The sequence below is a fragment of the Metopolophium dirhodum genome, chromosome 1 (genome assembly GCF_019925205.1).
Source record: "Metopolophium dirhodum isolate CAU chromosome 1, ASM1992520v1, whole genome shotgun sequence".
In the NCBI taxonomy this organism is placed as follows: Eukaryota; Metazoa; Arthropoda; class Insecta; order Hemiptera; family Aphididae; genus Metopolophium; species Metopolophium dirhodum.
The window spans coordinates 40,213,110-40,231,306 of NC_083560.1; the positions used below are offsets into that span (position 1 = coordinate 40,213,110).

Below are 18,197 nucleotides of genomic sequence, written 5' to 3' on the forward strand. Positions count from 1 at the left end.
GGCCGTTCTTACAATGTCCCGTAAAGTGTCGGTTAACGCTAATCAACTGATAACAGATTTTATTACCGGCAGAATTCGGCCGGTTAAGTGTCGGTTAACTTTAACCGGATATCGTAAGAAAGGCCCTAAATGTTTTTCTATTAATATATCGTATTAAGTTATTAAAAAAATTATATATTTATAATGTAAAATACATATGTAACAAATTAGTGCAGTGCGGAATTTGTGACAAGCAATATAGACGCACCTTTGAACGAGAGTTATCTCCTCGTTGTTGGTGGTCTGATAACAGTCATAGCCATTATTCTCCTGGCTAACAGAAGTAACTGCAGTTGAGCACTGTGTGTAAGTCTAAATCATATTTGAAATTAAAAAAAAAAATAGAATTATTACAACACTAAAGAATTGGGACAATCATAATATTTTCGATATTCATATCAGTTATGGTTAATCACGTCTTATTATTTAAACATAATTAATAATACATAGGTACAGTGTTAAATTCATCATCGATGTACTGAAGGGAATTTGGATATTTGGGAGTGTCTATTGTCTTATATGCGTAGTTCATCATCCAAATGATAGTCACCAAAACAGGCGGGAAGCTATAAATTGCGTTTAGAATATTTTCTGATTGGTTTACGTATACAATATAACGCAATTACAAATTTCATCAAAAAAATGACATATGACAAAATAGTGGAGAATTTGTAGCTTTTCAAAGTACAAGGTGCAACAGAAACAAAAGCTAGCACTTCACTAGCGGTAATTGCTTCAGCATTAGTTGTAAAAATCCATACGTGTATTTCTACGTAAGTTCGACCAACAAATAATCAACACATCATCAACGTAGAATAAACGTAACTTTATCACGAAAAATGTACGAATATGAATATACTATCTTCTTCAATATATTATATTATACCATTGTTACGAATAATGACTACGTATACATACACCAAAGTTATCCTTATTATAAACGTAGATTATACGTGCTATGTGTACTAGAATATATTCTGCTAGACGGTAATTGGGGTACGTCATCCGCCGGCCCAATGGTTTTTTCTATAAGTTCCCCACATCGTTTGCGTATAATATCTAGTAAAAAACGTCTGATAAAAACATTTTTATTTCTTAAATTTTTTGGTTATTTATTTTGAAGTAATATTTTTGTAAGCTTGGTCATTTAAATTCTTTTTAATCTTAATTTTGTTTCTATTTTTTTTTAAATCCCATTCAAATCATACCTCAACATTTCATTGATAATAGTAGGTAGTGAAGAAACTACAAATTATATTAATACATAGTACTATGTGAGTTTTCTTAGGATACTCTGTTAAACCACTATTGTATAATATATTTTTTTTTTTAACCTCATGATGTTAAAATATAGTTTTTCTACACCTCGTGTGTCTAACTAATGAATCGTTTGAATTGTTTCGAAGATAATAATGTCATTCTAGCTGTTTTGTGTAGCCATAATTCACAGAATCATTTTACAGGCGTATTCTTTTCTTTAATAATTTAAGGTTGATAATAGTTGAGCAGCTATTGTTGCCTTTCGTCCTGCCGTGAAGGCACCCTCGACTTTATATTGTATACTTGTTGATAGCTTAACGCCTCAGTAGCTGGTAACATGTATATTTCATTACTCAGTGAGTTATAAAAATATTTGTACGCCTTGACTTAAAATGTTCAATCCGATGTCTGGTTGGTATTCTGATAGGTTGCCGCATTTTGAATTAATGAACGCCATTTCTTCTACACCGCCCATTAGCGTTAGTGGTCCTCCGCCCTTCGATACATGGCTGAAGCTGAGTACCGAATCAAGGTTTTCTCTTCTCTTATGCGTTAGTGTAATGATATGTAATGGTCTTGTAGTTTTTTTCCTACGTTTAAACTGCAAATAATGGGAATGCTCATTTCTGCAAGATGTTTTTCAGGACCTATGCCCGATAGCATAAGTAGCCGTTGAAAGCTTTAGCTCTGGCAGATGAAATGGGTTCAGGACAATGTGATAACAGCTCTGGGTTACTTTTCGAAATCTAATTATCCAGTCCCAAATAGCTACTCTTTTTCCTTATTGAAATTGTGTAATAGTTTAGCCTCTTCGGCAAACTCAAATGCCAACTTCTGCACTTCATAGGTTGTTGGTCCAAAAAACTTTAATTCTAAGTTTAATATGGGTATCAACTAATTTTTTTCCTACAACAGTTGACAAAATACTTCCTCATACAAGTAATAGTAATTTATCAAATTTAAAATTTAATAATTATTTTGTAGTTAAAATTTATAAAATGTTCAACTTTCATATCTAAGGATTGAAAGTTTAAAACAATGCTACTATTTCGCACAAGCACAATATTTCTTAATAATAAATAGAAACAGTCAGTTTCATAATATGAAGACAAATTATAATAATAATAAAAATCAGACATTGATTTATAATATTATAAATATAAAATATATATCATAATATATTATTATAAGGTTTCTTCCATTTTCATGTTTGAAATATAACTTTTTCAACCAATAAAATATAATATTCATGATGGCCCATACGATTTGATACTAAGGGCCGTTCTTACAATGTCCCGTAAAGTGTCGGTTAACGCTAATCAACTGATAACAGATTTTATTACCGGCAGAATTCGGCCGGTTAAGTGTCGGTTAACTTTAACCGGATATCGTAAGAAAGGCCCTAAATGTTTTTCTATTAATATATCGTATTAAGTTATTAAAAAAATTATATATTTATAATGTAAAATACATATGTAACAAATTAGTGCAGTGCGGAATTTGTGACAAGCAATATAGACGCACCTTTGAACGAGAGTTATCTCCTCGTTGTTGGTGGTCTGATAACAGTCATAGCCATTATTCTCCTGGCTAACAGAAGTAACTGCAGTTGAGCACTGTGTGTAAGTCTAAATCATATTTGAAATTAAAAAAAAAATAGAATTATTACAACACTAAAGAATTGGGACAATCATAATATTTTCGATATTCATATCAGTTATGGTTAATCACGTCTTATTATTTAAACATAATTAATAATACATAGGTACAGTGTTAAATTCATCATCGATGTACTGAAGGGAATTTGGATATTTGGGGGTGTCTATTGTCTTATATGCGTAGTTCATCATCCAAATGATAGTCACCAAAACAGGCGGGAAGCTATAAATTGCGTTTAGAATATTTTCTGATTGGTTTACGTATACAATATAACGCAATTACAAATTTCATCAAAAAAATGACATATGACAAAATAGTGGAGAATTTGTAGCTTTTCAAAGTACAAGGTGCAACAGAAACAAAAGCTAGCACTTCACTAGCGGTAATTGCTTCAGCATTAGTTGTAAAAATCCATACGTGTATTTCTACGTAAGTTCGACCAACAAATAATCAACACATCATCAACGTAGAATAAACGTAACTTTATCACGAAAAATGTACGAATATGAATATACTATCTTCTTCAATATATTATATTATACCATTGTGACGAATAATGACTACGTATACATACACCAAAGTTATACTTATTATAAACGTAGATTATACGTGCTATGTGTACTAGAATATATTCTGCTAGACGGTAATTGGGGTACGTCATCCGCCGGCCAAATGGTTTTTTCTATAAGTTCCCCACATCGTTTGGGTATAATATCTAGTAAAAAACGTCTGATAAAAACATTTTTATTTCTTAAATTTTTTGGTTATTTATTTTGAAGTAATATTTTTGTAAGCTTGGTCATTTAAATTCTTTTTAATCTTAATTTTGTTTCTATTTTTTTTTAAATCCCATTCAAATCATACCTCAACATTTCATTGATAATAGTAGGTAGTGAAGAAACTACAAATTATATTAATACATAGTACTATGTGAGTTTTCTTAGGATACTCTGTTAAACCACTATTGTATAATATATTTTTTTTTTTAACCTCATGATGTTAAAATATAGTTTTTCTACACCTCGTGTGTCTAACTAATGAATCGTTTGAATTGTTTCGAAGATAATAATGTCATTCTAGCTGTTTTGTGTAGCCATAATTCACAGAATCATTTTACAGGCGTATTCTTTTCTTTAATAATTTAAGGTTGATAATAGTTGAGCAGCTATTGTTGCCTTTCGTCCTGCCGTGAAGGCACCCTCGACTTTATATTGTATACTTGTTGATAGCTTAACGCCTCAGTAGCTGGTAACATGTATATTTCATTACTCAGTGAGTTATAAAAATATTTGTACGCCTTGACTTAAAATGTTCAATCCGATGTCTGGTTGGTATTCTGATAGGTTGCCGCATTTTGAATTAATGAACGCCATTTCTTCTACACCGCCCATTAGCGTTAGTGGTCCTCCGCCCTTCGATACATGGCTGAAGCTGAGTACCGAATCAAGGTTTTCTCTTCTCTTATGCGTTAGTGTAATGATATGTAATGGTCTTGTAGTTTTTTTCCTACGTTTAAACTGCAAATAATGGGAATGCTCATTTCTGCAAGATGTTTTTCAGGACCTATGCCCGATAGCATAAGTAGCCGTTGAAAGCTTTAGCTCTGGCAGATGAAATGGGTTCAGGACAATGTGATAACAGCTCTGGGTTACTTTTCGAAATCTAATTATCCAGTCCCAAATAGCTACTTTTTTTCCTTATTGAAATTGTGTAATAGTTTAGCCTCTTCGGCAAACTCAAATGCCAACTTCTGCACTTCATAGGTTGTTGGTCCAAAAAACTTTAATTCTAAGTTTAATATGGGTATCAACTAATTTTTTTCCTACAACAGTTGACAAAATACTTCCTCATACAAGTAATAGTAATTTATCAAATTTAAAATTTAATAATTATTTTGTAGTTAAAATTTATAAAATGTTCAACTTTCATATCTAAGGATTGAAAGTTTAAAACAATGCTACTATTTCGCACAAGCACAATATTTCTTAATAATAAATAGAAACAGTCAGTTTCATAATATGAAGACAAATTATAATAATAATAAAAATCAGACATTGATTTATAATATTATAAATATAAAATATATATCATAATATATTATTATAAGGTTTCTTCCATTTTCATGTTTGAAATATAACTTTTTCAACCAATAAAATATAATATTCATGATGGCCCATACGATTTGATACTAAGGGCCGTTCTTACAATGTCCCGTAATGTGTCGGTTAACGCTAATCAACTGATAACAGATTTTATTACCGGCAGAATTCGGCCGGTTAAGTGTCGGTTAACTTTAACCGGATATCGTAAGAAAGGCCCTAAATGTTTTTCTATTAATATATCGTATTAAGTTATTAAAAAAATTATATATTTATAATGTAAAATACATATGTAACAAATTAGTGCAGTGCGGAATTTGTGACAAACAATATAGACGCACCTTTGAACGAGAGTTATCTCCTCGTTGTTGGTGGTCTGATAACAGTCATAGCCATTATTCTCCTGGCTAACAGAAGTAACTGCAGTTGAGCACTGTGTGTAAGTCTAAATCATATTTGAAATTAAAAAAAAAATAGAATTATTACAACACTAAAGAATTGGGACAATCATAATATTTTCGATATTCATATCAGTTATGGTTAATCACGTCTTATTATTTAAACATAATTAATAATACATAGGTACAGTGTTAAATTCATCATCGATGTACTGAAGGGAATTTGGATATTTGGGGGTGTCTATTGTCTTATATGCGTAGTTCATCATCCAAATGATAGTCACCAAAACAGGCGGGAAGCTATAAATTGCGTTTAGAATATTTTCTGATTGGTTTACGTATACAATATAACGCAATTACAAATTTCATCAAAAAAATGACATATGACAAAATAGTGGAGAATTTGTAGCTTTTCAAAGTACAAGGTGCAACAGAAACAAAAGCTAGCACTTCACTAGCGGTAATTGCTTCAGCATTAGTTGTAAAAATCCATACGTGTATTTCTACGTAAGTTCGACCAACAAATAATCAACACATCATCAACGTAGAATAAACGTAACTTTATCACGAAAAATGTACGAATATGAATATACTATCTTCTTCAATATATTATATTATACCATTGTTACGAATAATGACTACGTATACATACACCAAAGTTATACTTATTATAAACGTAGATTATACGTGCTATGTGTACTAGAATATATTCTGCTAGACGGTAATTGGGGTACGTCATCCGCCGGCCCAATGGTTTTTTCTATAAGTTCCCCACATCGTTTGCGTATAATATCTAGTAAAAAACGTCTGATAAAAACATTTTTATTTCTTAAATTTTTTGGTTATTTATTTTGAAGTAATATTTTTGTAAGCTTGGTCATTTAAATTCTTTTTAATCTTAATTTTGTTTCTATTTTTTTTTAAATCCCATTCAAATCATACCTCAACATTTCATTGATAATAGTAGGTAGTGAAGAAACTACAAATTATATTAATACATAGTACTATGTGAGTTTTCTTAGGATACTCTGTTAAACCTCTATTGTATAATATATTTTTTTTTTAACCTCATGATGTTAAAATATAGTTTTTCTACACCTCGTGTGTCTAACTAATGAATCGTTTGAATTGTTTCGAAGATAATAATGTCATTCTAGCTGTTTTGTGTAGCCATAATTCACAGAATCATTTTACAGGCGTATTCTTTTCTTTAATAATTTAAGGTTGATAATAGTTGAGCAGCTATTGTTGCCTTTCGTCCTGCCGTGAAGGCACCCTCGACTTTATATTGTATACTTGTTGATAGCTTAACGCCTCAGTAGCTGGTAACATGTATATTTCATTACTCAGTGAGTTATAAAAATATTTGTACGCCTTGACTTAAAATGTTCAATCCGATGTCTGGTTGGTATTCTGATAGGTTGCCGCATTTTGAATTAATGAACGCCATTTCTTCTACACCGCCCATTAGCGTTAGTGGTCCTCCGCCCTTCGATACATGGCTGAAGCTGAGTACCGAATCAAGGTTTTCTCTTCTCTTATGCGTTAGTGTAATGATATGTAATGGTCTTGTAGTTTTTTTCCTACGTTTAAACTGCAAATAATGGGAATGCTCATTTCTGCAAGATGTTTTTCAGGACCTATGCCCGATAGCATAAGTAGCCGTTGAAAGCTTTAGCTCTGGCAGATGAAATGGGTTCAGGACAATGTGATAACAGCTCTGGGTTACTTTTCGAAATCTAATTATCCAGTCCCAAATAGCTACTTTTTTTCCTTATTGAAATTGTGTAATAGTTTAGCCTCTTCGGCAAACTCAAATGCCAACTTCTGCACTTCATAGGTTGTTAATCCAAAAAACTTTAATTCTAAGTTTAATATGGGTATCAACTAATTTTTTTCCTACAACAGTTGACAAAATACTTCCTCATACAAGTAATAGTAATTTATCAAATTTAAAATTTAATAATTATTTTGTAGTTAAAATTTATAAAATGTTCAACTTTCATATCTAAGGATTGAAAGATTAAAACAATGCTACTATTTCGCACAAGCACAATATTTCTTAATAATAAATAGAAACAGTCAGTTTCATAATATGAAGACAAATTATAATAATAATAAAAATCAGACATTGATTTATAATATTATAAATATAAAATATATATCATAATATATTATTATAAGGTTTCTTCCATTTTCATGTTTGAAATATAACTTTTTCAACCAATAAAATATAATATTCATGATGGCCCATACGATTTGATACTAAGGGCCGTTCTTACAATGTCCCGTAATGTGTCGGTTAACGCTAATCAACTGATAACAGATTTTATTACCGGCAGAATTCGGCCGGTTAAGTGTCGGTTAACTTTAACCGGATATCGTAAGAAAGGCCCTAAATGTTTTTCTATTAATATATCGTATTAAGTTATTAAAAAAATTATATATTTATAATGTAAAATACATATGTAACAAATTAGTGCAGTGCGGAATTTGTGACAAACAATATAGACGCACCTTTGAACGAGAGTTATCTCCTCGTTGTTGGTGGTCTGATAACAGTCATAGCCATTATTCTCCTGGCTAACAGAAGTAACTGCAGTTGAGCACTGTGTGTAAGTCTAAATCATATTTGAAATTAAAAAAAAAATAGAATTATTACAACACTAAAGAATTGGGACAATCATAATATTTTCGATATTCATATCAGTTATGGTTAATCACGTCTTATTATTTAAACATAATTAACGCCAGTAGTTGTTATAATATTATATACTAATTAACGTGATCTTAGATACATATATGCTGATTGTGTATTGGTTACAAGTTTATAAATTTTGTGATTGTTTTAAGTATAATATTTTATTTGAGTTAATTGAAAATAAATAACATATAAATAAAATTCGAGTCAATTTATTAAAAACTTGTTTTGATTAAAATACTAAATGGTATAAAATAAAAATTCACATGGTACTTTTGATGTGGATTTTGTAGGAATTGGTTTTTTCTGGAGATCGTCATAAAGTTCCCAATTATTTCCTCCAGCTCTCTTTAAATAGGCTTGATAGTGGCCAATCGAGTTTCGTAAGTTGCTTTTTCCTTGACAAAAACTTATCACTTCACGAACCTCATATGTTATACTACCATGAGTTAACACTTGAGGAATATCTGATAATTTTATTTGCGCCATCCTAGCTGCATCCGTGCTGTGTTGGCTCAATTCCAAACATTCATCTAAAATTTTTTTCTAATTAGTTCTATATGAAATAATTGGTTCAACTTAAAAGTCGTCATCGAAGAAGCCCGATGCAATTTAAAGTTATCACTATTAGTTTATGTTATGATACGTGTTTTAGATTCTGAGCGGAGCGATGAATGTATTGATTTTACAATGATGTGTGTTTTTTTTTTTTTAAATTTTTTTTTGTGTCTGTGTACACGATAATTAGTCGAAATAATGCATCGATTTGCAACTTCAGTATCTTGTTCGATGGGAAAGTGAATATCGTTGGTGCATTGGGGAGGTCAAAATTCCCAGTAGTTTTTAAAAGCGCCGTGAAAAACAAATGAAAAATTAAGGAAAAAACGGGCATTTTTACGCAAAACTGATTTTTGACAAAATCTATTTTTGTTTTTGGTATAACTCTAAAAGAAATGACAGTAGATCCATGAAATTTTGACTGAATGTTTATATTAGTATTTTCTAAACACCATAAGATTTTCAAAATATTTTGATTTATTTTGAGTTGATTACAGACATTTTCTATTTCCAATTTTTTTACGTTTTTTTTCTATAGATTTCTATAAAATTTTATTTGTTGGGTAAAAAATTTTGAAAATTTAATACAAGGCTCCTACTACATTGTTACATTGATGTATGAAAAATATTAAAAATCCGTAGTCACAATTTTTTTTTATAGGTAATCAAAGTTCAAATGTTGACAAAATACGTAAAAATGACGAAAATGTGCAATATATTTTGATTTAGAAATTGATAAAAATATTTATTTTTTAATCTAAGATTTGAAAATGTAATACAAGATTCCTCATAAGTTTGCCTATTTTTATCAATTAAAAATTGTTTATAAGCAAGTCAAATTAAATTTTTTGAGCGTTTGAAATTCATATTTTTACAACATTTGATATTCACTCGATTTCTCATGTAACGATTTTCTTATTTTATTGTAATTAAAAAACAAAGGACTGTAGATACATGAAAATTTTACTGAATGTTAATATTAGCATTTTCTATACACCGTACAATTTTGACTCTTTTTGAGCTGTTTACGGACATTGTCAGTTTTCAATTTTCTTAGTTTTTTTTCTATAAATATCAATAAAATTGTATTTGTTGAGTAAAAAAGCATGAAAATTGAATGCAAGGCTCTTGATATATTGTTACAATAGCAATTAAAAAATATTTTAAATACATAGACACAATTTTTTTTTAAGCATTTAATGTTTGAATTTTGACAAAATTTATCAAAATTAAAATTTAATAATTATTTTGTAGTTAAAAAAGTTAAATCATTGAATTTAATACCATTCATAACAGTGACCCACTTGTAATCTACTGTACAGCATAGTGACATCCACTTACCACCTTTTTTTTATTCCTAAATTAGGTATAAAATACAATAATTATAAAAATTATAAAGATTATAAAGAATAAAAATTATAAAGATTAATCGTGATTACAAATTAATATATTTTGTAATCGTAATCAATACTATGATTAAATTATTACTTTAATCATTTGAAATTATTTTTAATTGTGATTAACGATTACATTAATTATTATAGCGATTAACGATTATAATATGTAACATTAATCACTAATCAGATTATAATTTGCCCAACACTGACTGCAGGTATATTTTTTGTTGTGAGTATATAATTGTCATCAAATTGTTAAAAATATGTGTAAGTAATATAGGTACGTATATTATTAATTGTATATTGAATTGTATAATATGTATTTTGTTTGCAAACAATGTGATTTAAATTTTACCTAAAAATATAATTTGAGCCGACATAAATCGACTCACCACCAAAAAAAATAAAGACGTTGAAATAAATTCGTATGTATTTGAGTTATAACTTCTAGTTTATTTTTTTTCTTCATATAAATCGATTTGTTTTAAATTTGTAGGAATGCAATGAATGTAGGCAATCGAAAGTTTAACCGCAAAGATATTTTAATACGTCATATAGAAATTCTACATAATTGCAAACGTGATTCTTTTGTAAGTTAATTAGAATTCAATTAAAAATTATATGTGCAGGTACATTCACGGCGTTGCAATGAACTTCCTCAGACAAAAACACGACAGCAAATGTAGACAAACAACAAAAACAAAAAGTGCACACTGACGTAGTATATAGACAAAGATGACATGCAAATATAATGAACCGATGGAGACAATACGTAAAGACGAGAAAAATCATATACACCATGTTGGTGGTAATAATAAATAATTAAAAAATGTTCATTTAATTTATATTTTCCAATTTTTTTTTAAATATTTTATTATACTACAGAAAATATTATAAGAAATTACAGCAGATAAAATCACGAGAACAACTACAACAGTTAAATAGGTAAAAAACTGGTTGCACCCCCATCCATGTTTCCATTGCTACTTCAAAAATTGAAACTGTGCTTTTGAAATAAAAAATAAGTTGGAAATGGGTAAAATGAAAACACAAAAGAGAATTTTTGGCGTAGGTCTACATTGAATTTTCATTCCAATACATTAATTTGGTACTACTAATTTTTTAGATTCTGAGCGAAGCGATGAATGTATTGATTTTACAATGATGTGTGTTTTTTTTTATTTTTGTGTCTGTCATCACCTTTTAGGACAGTAAAAGTGCTTGGATTTTCTTCAACAGTAACTTTTCTGATAGGAAAGTGAATCTAGTTGGTACTTTGGGCGGTCAAAAGTAAAAATTTCCCAGTAGTTTTTAAAAGCGACGTAAATAACAAAAGAAAAATTAAGAAAAAACGGGATTTTTTACGCAAAATCTGTTTTCGAGAAAATCGATTTTGGTTTTTGGTGTAACTCTAAAACAAATAACCGTGGGACATGAAATTTTGACTGAATGTTTATAATTGCATTTCCTATACACCATAACATTTTCCAAATATTTTGATTTATTTTGAGCTGTTTACGGACATTGTCAATTTCCATTTCTTTTGTTTTGTTTTCTATAAATATCAATAAAATTTTATGTGTTGAGTAATAAAGCTTGAAAATTTTATAGAAGGCTCCTAGGTTATTGTTTCAAAGGCAGAAGAAAAAAATTAAAAATCCTTAGTCACAGTTTTTATTTATAAGCATTTAAAGTTTAAATATTGACAAAATATGGAAAAATCAAGAATATTAGCAAATTATTTTGAGTTGAGAATTCATAAACATTTTTCTTTTTAAATCTAAGATTTTAAAATGTAATATAAGATTATCCATAAGTTTGTCTACCTTTATCAAAAAAAAAATGTCTACAAGAAAGTCAAATTAAATTTTTATGAGCGTTTGAAATTCATATTTTTACATTTGATAATTACTCGATTTCTCATGTAACGATTTTGCTATTTTGTTGTTATTCAAAAACGAATAACTGTAGATGCATGAAAATTTTACTGAATGTTTATATTTTCATTTTCTATACACCACACAATTTTGAAAATATTTTGACTCTTTTTGAGCTGTTTACGAACAATGTCAGTTTTCAATTTTTTTAGTTTTTTTTTTTATTGGTTGGGTAAAAAAGCGTGAAAATTTAATGCAAGGCTCCACGTAAATAGGTTATATATAAATTATATTATATATAACGTTATATATAATGTTACAATAGCAGTTGAAAAATATTAAAAATATATAGGCACAATTTTTTTTATGAGCATTTAAAGTTAAAATATTGACAAAATTTATCAAATTTATTGAAAATTTAGTAATTATTCAGTACCTAGTTAAAAATTTATAAAATGTTCAACTTTTATAGCTAAAGATTGAAAATTGAAAATAAGGCTCCACGTAAATAGGTTATATATAAATTACTTTATTCACAATAATATCATCAATGATAGGTTACTTGGTAATATCATAGGCTGACTGACCGTTTTCGCTCAGAATCGTTTTTCTTATACAATGATTTAATCATTGAATTCAAATTTAACACCATCCATTACAGTGACTCATTTGTAACCTACTGTACAGCAGAGCGACATCCACTTACCCACCTTTTCTTTTTAGCTATTATTCACTTATAAATCAATACCAGCATAGGTCTGTATCAATGTAATTATTATAATATTATATATTATATCAGTTTTTTAAATATTCATATTAGGTACACTATTCATTATCAAGTTTAATAAATAGGTAATTTTGTTAATATTAATTAATTTTGGTTTTGTAGCGAGCTGTGACTATTTACCCAAATACCTAAAATATAACACCTTTCTAGGCAGTAGATCAAAGTGTATACGTAATCGTGTATAGTACGCACCGCGTAACATTAATAATAATAATAGCGTATGCGCTGCTTGTGTAGTAGTACAACGAATATCGAGCGTGACCATGAACGGCGTGCGTCAATATATATATATGACTACTTATATAAATAACTCGCATAAAATGTCCATATAGATCGTGTGTGATATGGAATAAAAACGCCACACTTGTACAACAACATATGTTCAACTTCCTGCCGTGGGCGAAGCGCGTGACAATCCCGCAAGATGACCATGTACGGTTATCCAGAGTAAAGTATGGGCAGGGACTGAACCATCGAGAGGAGAGCTGATGGACAAGCGTTCATCAGACGAGCTTAGGAACAGTCATCAGGAACTATAGTCACATCTCGCTAGATTTAGTCGTATAATTGGACTTAGAATAATTTTTATATATCAACAACAGTTAAATAAATTAAATAAACGTAACTATATTATACTTTAAACTCAAGATCTACATTTTTACCTTCATCCTTCTATTCATTGACTGGGGCACGTTACAGTTTAATCATATTGTAATAAATTACATACAGTTAATAAATTATTGAAAATTTAGGAATTCGTCCCCACGGTTTTGTGTCAAATCATTTTGCATTTGGAACGCAGTTTTTAAATCGTTGGGTTGAAATCCTATACTTATAAGTCATAATTCCTAATTCAAGTATTGGCTATCATTTGACGTGGGACGTTCGCGCATACGCTATTGTTAAAATAGGCATTTGGTGTTTTCCCATAGATTTTGTTAGAGATAACATTTGCGCATCGACATTTTTATAAATTATGTATAATATGATTTAAATTATTACTAAACTATTAATTAAAATATATTTATTATTCAAGTAAAATAAAATGTGTTTATGACTAGAAATGTTAGTTAGTCAATATCCATAAGAAATTACAAAACTATTGTTTACATTTTAGAAAAAAAAAACAAAATTATTTTAATCATTTACAAATCTAAATATTTTTTAACCTTTCTAATTGTACTAGTAAAGCTGGCGCCCGGTGTACCACTCGGCAGCCCATTCGTATAAAAATTATCGACTTCGAGGGGCAAGTTTGTAAAACACAGAAATGGCGCCAAACTGAAAATGGCCGGTTACGAAGTTACCATAGACCTATAAAGCAATAAGTTTATGGGAGTTACCTACGGTAGTATACAAGGCACATACCGTAAATTGACATCGCGAGCTCTCATTGGCTGCAGTATTACGTTTGTGATAACATTATAAAATTATCAATATTCAATGTCTGTTTATAAATTCTGTTTGTTAGGGACTTTTTGTACTATACTCACCACACTTCTTGTTTTTTTTTTAAATTAATTTAATTCAGTTACCTTAGAAATAAATAATGCCGTTGCTTTTTTGTTCAACATAACCTTGTCAGTAATTAACATCGTCAATTATTGAGATACTCTGAGTAAGTATTTTTATTTGTATTTTATTTTGTATATTAAAGAAAAACAAAATGTGTATATTTTTATTCAAACAATTTGTTCATTAAAAGTACTTATAAACTGGAGTCGGTTTAAATTGGGCAAATCAAGTGACTTTAACACTATAACTATAATGACACGAAAATAGTAAATGTTTCCATAACTTAAGTAAACAGACGTATAAACTCAGTATGGTGCGCCGTTTGGTTTCCATGTTCTTCAGTCGTATAGACATCAGATCATAAGTTAACAAGAACGTGACCAGGTTCTGAATGACACTTCTATATTGTTTTGTGCCATCAGTCTATAACAAAACAAAGTTTTGTTACTGATATATAATTATAATATTATTATACTTGCACTTAATTAATTTTTTAACAACTTTATTAATATGTATTGAATATACTGTTTGTTTAAAATTAAAATATAATAATGTCACTTATGTATGAAAATAAATACATTAGGTGTATAAATAAGCAACTAAATTAAAAACAAATAAATTATCTTATATAGGTACCTACCAAATATTTGTTTTTTTTTATTTTTATTATAATTTAATGAGATTTGAACAAGAAATATTACCTTTAATATGTAATGTAAATAATACCAATGTTGTATAAAATTTAAATTGTCATAATAAAAACAAATAGGTAAGGCAAATAACAATATAATGTAAATAAAACAAATACCTAACTATTTGTATACATAAGTTATATTCTTATTATTTTTGGAATTAAATTTGTGTTGAATTTATATGTTTAAAAGTTTTTTTTTAAAATTCTATTTTACAAAATATATCACATATACCCAAGGGCTTTCTACAAACTATATCAATGATATTCATAATTTATTTTCTTATCCCAAATTTAGTCTTAATTAAATATACATTAGGTATGTAGGTTACTTACTTTTTAATAGTACAGTTTACTTATTCATAAATTAATAATGTTAAAAAACTAATGAATTATCATTTTTTAATTTTTTTAGAAATCAAAGGATCTGAATGAATAAATATTATATTCTCAATCCACCCTCACTCTGTTAGACAACTTTCTGAAGACTCACAATCTGGGTAAGTATTTTGAAAGTGATTTTATTTGCTTGTAAATTAAGTTTTAGTAACATAATAATATTATTTTTGTTTTAGAAATGAAGATACATGCTTTATTCGATTGGTAACTGAGCGTGAATCAATATTATTAAGACTGAAAATAATGTTTTCGTAGCAGCTAGTCCATATTTTTGTTATCAGTTTGGAAAAAAGCAACAATTGAAATCTTGTTGATATGAGTTAGATTCCACCGTTTTACTTATATTTTTAGGTTATATATTTATACTGGCAAAATTATGGTCACCAATGAAAATTTACAGGTATAAATAATTATTTGAATTGTTATAGACTCCTATCCGGTTTGTAACCGGCTGCAAATCGCTAATAGTTGGACTATACAAGTGGTATATGTTCAGAGATTTTACTAACACAAACGGATACTTCAAATTATCTTTCTATAAAATCATTTGCCAACTTACATAATTGTACGGAGTTCTCTCAAGTTCTGAAGCATTCATCAGTAACCATAATTTTATATGTAATTTTATAGTTACACCTTAAAGTGTAGAAGTATAAAATAACATAAATAAGTGAATGGGTGTAATGGGGATCATTATAATCACAATACACAATGGTTAGACAAGTAGGGTTTCTCAAAAAACTGTTTCAATTTGGTATATTTTTTTATATTTTATTTTAATGATATTTATTTATTGTTGTAGGCCTTTGAATGTGTTATTAAATGGGTAACCCTTGTTTTAATTGGAGAAAAATGTATTGCCAATATTAATTACTTTTGCCACGTTTGCCACTATCAGTATCAACACTCGATGTTTAGTAAATAACGTGGTTCAAGAAACACTTCTGAAAAAAATTCTAAATGTAAATGTTATTTTTTTAAATATTCCTTCACTATGAATTAATATATTTTGTTTATTATTATTATTATTGATTTTATTATTGATTTTGTATTAGAAGCTTTACAATTTCTTTTACAGAAGTCAGTTCAGCATTTCGCTATTCCAAATACGATTCGGTGTAGAGGTTTTTGATGTCACTGTTCAAAAATAGATAACTAGTATGACTACTAAAGTGATTTGCGTGTGGGCATACTTAATCATCGTTTATAAGAGGTAAATAAATATAAAATTTTTTCTTTAAATTTGTAAAACATTAAATTTTTTAGATAGGTTTATTAAAACATTTGATGTCTGTCGAACGTTATGATTCCACACATAAACTACCTAGTTGAAGAACAGTCTGTATATCATGAAAGTGTTTATATAGAATTTTGGATGTTGTTATGTATGCTATCAGTGATGGATCAATATTTCCTGTAGACTAATGAAAGAGCGTAGTCTTTTATTGCTAATATATTTCTCGATACATGGTGAATTTAATAATAATAATTGTTTTTAATTATTTATCTCTGTAAAAAAAAATATTAATTTTGAATACAATTTTTTAATAGGAGTAGTTGAATCACATTGTTTAATGTATTTGATTGACGGAAAAACAAAGAAATCTGAAGAATTTGTTTATACTATTGAAGTGTACAACCCAACATCAACACCTGGTCCATGGAAATATTGTCAACAAGTTACATTGACGTCTGTGTGTTTAGTTGAATAGTTTTTAATAGGCCACCACATTTTATATCTCATTAGCATTAATTATAGTCTTATTATTGGTTGTAACACAGATGATTAACTTAAGATAAAACATATATTTATTTTATCAATTTTAGTTTTTTTCTGAATGTTCAATAAAAAGTGTTTTATATAATTTAAATCAACTATTGCATTCAAGTTAAAGAAATACAGCTTATATTCAGTAGGTATACTCATAACAGTAAATAATAGTTTTTTCTCAACAATTCTTTGCTTTATACTTAAATACGTATTCTTAAGTAGTAGTGTACAATAAAATGGAAAAGAGTCAGTAAGCTGTATATCAAGAAAAAAAACTATATTCTAAGTCATTGCAACACATAAGCAACTTCATTTAAAATCATAGGCATTAAGTTTATTATATCGCTTCAAATAGTAGCAAGATCGTCATTGCTTACATAGTAGTTACATTTATATGGAATACAGTCTACAGATTAAAAATTATAAGTAATAGTTGCGCTTTGCATCAGTTCATATAGGTACCTAAGCATTTTATAGACCTAATCTAATTTTGAAAATAAATTTAAAATTTTATATTCTGAGCTGAGTAATGAAGATATTGTTATTACAATGATGTTTTTTTTTGTATCTGTTATCACCTTTTGGGACAGAAAAAATGCTTCTATTTTTTTCAAAAGCGTCTTTTTTGGCAAAAAAGTGAATTTAGTTTGTACTTTGGGGGTCAAAGCTCAAAAGTTCCCAATAGTTTACAAAAGTGCCAGTAAGAGCAAACAAAAATTAAGGAAAAGCTGCAAACTCAATTTTTAAAAAAATTGATTTTATTTATAATGTAACTAAAAAAATAACTGAATGTAGATGTTATTTTCATTGAATGTTTATATTATTATCAATTTCTATGCACCATAACATTCTCGAAATATTGTGACACTTTTTGAGCTATTCATTAGAATATTTTTGAGTTTTATTAGTTTTTTTTAACTATTGTAGTTACAAAGTTTTTCGGTATGTCGAAAAACTTGAATTTGTAAACGTTTAACAACGTTCCTCATAAGCTAATGTTAGTGGAAACTAAAAAAAAAAAATTGTACGTTATTTCACAATAATTT

The 18,197-nt window shown here is 28.5% G+C and overlaps 2 long non-coding RNA genes across 3 annotated transcripts in view; both read left to right on the forward strand.

Moving 5' to 3' along the window:
- LOC132934973 (uncharacterized) overlaps positions 1 to 13,606 on the forward strand; it is a 130,244-nt gene extending 116,638 nt beyond the window's left edge. The window contains exons 3-4 of one of the 2 annotated variants that reach the window (XR_009663127.1): positions 10,741 to 10,919; positions 13,108 to 13,606. This is a non-coding gene — a long non-coding RNA (uncharacterized LOC132934973). Of the gene's footprint in view, positions 1 to 10,740; positions 11,776 to 13,107 lie in introns of those variants that run through there. The other variant, XR_009663126.1, reaches the window with a different exon arrangement.
- A 1,805-nt stretch (positions 13,607 to 15,411) lies between these two features.
- LOC132934974 (uncharacterized) lies at positions 15,412 to 17,988 on the forward strand. The gene is made up of 7 exons (XR_009663128.1): positions 15,412 to 15,481; positions 15,557 to 15,731; positions 15,809 to 15,998; positions 16,183 to 16,342; positions 16,459 to 16,593; positions 16,647 to 16,850; positions 16,932 to 17,988. It is a non-coding gene; the product is annotated as an uncharacterized LOC132934974 (long non-coding RNA).
- Positions 17,989 to 18,197: the final 209 nt, after the last annotated feature.